General features: G+C 37.3%; 1 non-coding gene across 1 annotated transcript; it reads left to right on the forward strand.

The window, feature by feature from the left end:
* Positions 1-2,687: 2,687 nt before the first annotated feature.
* Positions 2,688-2,794, forward strand: LOC129061166 (U6 spliceosomal RNA). The gene has a single exon (XR_008528116.1). It is a non-coding gene; the product is annotated as a U6 spliceosomal RNA (small nuclear RNA).
* The last annotated feature ends 938 nt before the right edge of the window (positions 2,795-3,732 follow it).

Here is a 3,732-nt window from a genome sequence, read left to right on the forward strand (position 1 = left end):
CTTGTGATGCTGTGCAGCTGGCTAAGGTCCTAGAGCTGTTGAGCACACCTAAGTGGCTCCATATGATACCCAAATTTATCTAGCCAGTCAGGCTTCAGATGGTGGACCTCAACCTCAGCTACTTCTTCTGTGGGCCATGAGCCTTAGGGCCTGTCTTCTGCCTGCAGGCCACGAGGTGGGGGGGCCTCTTCTGGCCTGCTGGTGGAAGTATATAGTGCCGCACAGATTTGCAATATCAGCAACTCTTCATCAATCTGGTGAGACCAAAGCCAACTCTCAAAACAAACATTTCCTGCGTGAACAATGTGTTTGTTATATTTTCCTCATTTGTTTATGATGGCTGTGTCAGCCACACTGATTTACATAAACACTGCCAATCTTGGGATGTTACACTCTCAACAAAAGTTGCTGAGTACAAACAGCATTCCTCAGTTTTAATTTATATTTTCTAAACATTGAAGATGTTGATAAAATGAGCCAACAAGAAAATGCTACAAAGGAGACCATTTTAAGGGGCGATTTTGATTAAAATGCATTCCAGATTGACAAAATGTTACAATATTAATAGAGTGGATCACTTAAATGTCATATTTGCCTCCTACAGAACCACAAAGCAAGCTAGACTCAAACATTTGCAGATTCCAGACCAAAAATGTGCAAGATGATATACATATGCATTTGTAATTGGACCAATTCTATTGTTCTTGTTCCTCCATCACTGATTTAATTTATTTTTGCACATGCACATGTTGTGCTGCTACTGTGTTGCAGTCGTAACCCTGGACATTGTTGTTTTAGAGGCACAAAATTCTGAGATTGTATGCTCTTTGCCCTTTCTGTGAGCTGTGTTGGTTCATGGGACAGGGTTCTCAGAGCCCAGAGCTGGAAAATAGTCTAGTCCCAATGGGCCAAATGACTAATTTGGAACCTCTCACTAATGTGATTCTGGGATCAGGAGTCCAAGAGGGTATGATTGCAAATAAGGAGACAATATTAGATAAGGATTTGATCAATTTCTTATACTTCATATTGGCTACCAGGGTACTGGCAAAATCTTGCCATTGAGACATTTAAAATCAGTTTAGAGTGAGCAGTAGGGTTAAAACTTTCCATAGTAAGAGATGATATAATCAACTTTGAATGTTAACAATGAGACTTTGATTATTATGGGTCATAGAAAGGAGTGAAATGGAAAATTGTATGCTTTCCTTTAAATAAACACTTGAATTCAAAGAAAGAGTCCTTGGAATTAGCTGTGGATGCCATAGGACCCAGAGAGACTCTGGGCTAGCGCTCCTGGGGGGTGGGAGACTCACCTAGTGCAGTTCCGGTCCCTCCTGGGCTGTCTCAGCATCCCTGCGGATTGTTTGGTCCAAGAGCCATCTGCAGCTGGATCAGAATCTCAGTGCAAACACAGTAAGTGGGAACTCAGCCAGTCTTCAGTGAGTTCAACGCCTGTTCAAGAATTCGAGAAAGGCCTCTGTTCCCTGGGGTTGCTGCCTTTACATCCCACATTCAGGCACAGCTTTTTACTGGAAGTAGGCTGCCACTTTGGGTCTTTATGTATAGATTTGAAATGGGAATACTAATATTCATTACATTAGGTTGCTTTAAAAATTAAACCATAAAACTCTTAAAACAGAGCTTATCACATATAAAAAACCCTGTAAATGGTAGCTATTATTATTGTTGTTGCATTTGTTTTTGTTTTTAGTTCATCAGTTCCATTTCTCACAAAAGGTAATTTACATTGGCTTTTGTCATCATGTAGATCAGCACAATCAGGATGTTGGACTCACTCCCAGCATACATCTGAAGTCTTTCCAACTGACAGAGGGAGTGGGGCTCAATCCAAGGCCAGAGATCATCACTTAGATAGGGAACTTTGACATGAAGAGAAGGGAAAGGGAAACAGAATTGGTTACTTCTTTGACTAATGACTCATTAAGAAGAAGGCGTGGACAGTATTTCTTTGTAGTGGTATAATATGTTAATTCTCTAGAATTTGGTATTTGATGCAATAGCAATATTTACTTCTATTTTGTAGGTGAATAAATAAAAACAAAAGAGGCTGAAGGGCTTGTCCAAGGTCACACAAATTTTGGAGACATCTTCAACGTCATGTCAAACACAGCCTTTGCCAGTCAGACTTTGTATGAATTCAAAACCATGGAGCCCGTTTTACTGTGGAGAAGAAAGAATATGGTATACAATATCCAAGTAAGTAATTTGTTAAATAGCTTTGCAGAATGTTCATAAAGGATGAATAATTCCCTGCTCACGGAAGAGTAGAGAGGAAGCAGTAAAAATGATAAAAATTATTTTTTTCTGTATTCTAATTAGGTTTTGGGTACCAATGAATTGTTATTAACTTTTTTAAAATTAAACTTTTTATTTTGAGATAATTGTATGTTCCCATGCAGTTATAAAAAATAATACAGAGAGATCTCATGTAACCTTTATCTGGTTTCCCCCAATAGTAACATCTTGAAAAATTATAGAACAATATCACAACAAGGAAATTGACATTGATACAAAGTACAGAATGTTTCCATCACTACAAAACCCTTCTATTTTCCCTTTTATAGTCATACGTACCACCCTTTTCCTATGCACCAACCTGAAAGTGGGCAATCACTAATCTGTACTTTGTTTTTGTAATTTTGACATTTCAAGAATGTTATATAGTGCTTGCTTCGGCAGCACATAAACTAAAATTAGAACAATACAGAGAAGATTAGCATGGCCCCTGCACAAGGACAATACACAAATTTGTGAAGTGTTCCATATTAAAGAGAGAGAGAGAGAGAGAGAGAGAGAGAGAGAGAGAGAGAATGTTATATAACAGGAATGTACAGGAAATGGTGTGGGACATCTGTGAATTTGCTTTTCTGGCTGAATGAGTTAACCAAAGTGGGAACATTAATTTGAACAGTTGTATTCCACATCAGGCTGAAAAACATATCATAGATTAATAGTCTTAGAGAAACAGGAAATACTAAATACTGTATCATTGCTCATAGCAGATAGAAAGTGAACTACCTAGGAAGAGACAAGAGATATCAGTAACCATGTTCTACTATGATTTAGCCCCTAGAGTCTTATCAGCTACAGAAATTCTAGGCTAGAGTGATAATGAATTTGTCCCGAGAGTGTGTAGGCGTCTTATGATCACTACTGTGGAAACATATTTGAAAATAAGCTATTCTAGATTATTTAACAGAGTATGCAGAGGGGTTGGAATTTCTACTCACAAAAGAGATTCTGAAGCCCTTGATGTTTTCTTGTGTTTCTGTATTCTCACCCCATTCTCATTCTTTACATTTAGCTTCTTTAAACTCTTTCCATTTTTTTCTGAGCTCATACAGACTGTATAAACATTTAAACCCAAAGGAACAAGATATCAAGAAAGTGGTCCCATACCTCATCTCAGATATATCTGTAAACATTTTATTAGAACAATCCACATCTAATCCCATAATGAAAAAAATAACTACGTGCACCAACTATCTTTCCTCCGTTTTCAACTACTATATCTTTCTTTTGAAATGAGATGGCTTAAGAGGTCAGCCACAGTTGAAACTGTCCATGATTAATGAGTTGAAAACAGTTGTTGAAGTCAGCTATTTCTAGTAATATATAATCTCTTTATAAGTCATGTGAAGATAAGGTTGTATTTTTTTATTTTTCAATTATAGCTTACATTCAATATTATTCTGTATTAGTTTCAAA

Source organism: Pteronotus mesoamericanus, unplaced genomic scaffold, assembly GCF_021234165.1.
Source record: "Pteronotus mesoamericanus isolate MK-2021 breed Mesoamerican mustached bat unplaced genomic scaffold, CSHL_Meso_final scaffold_54, whole genome shotgun sequence".
Taxonomy (NCBI): Eukaryota; Metazoa; Chordata; class Mammalia; order Chiroptera; family Mormoopidae; genus Pteronotus; species Pteronotus mesoamericanus.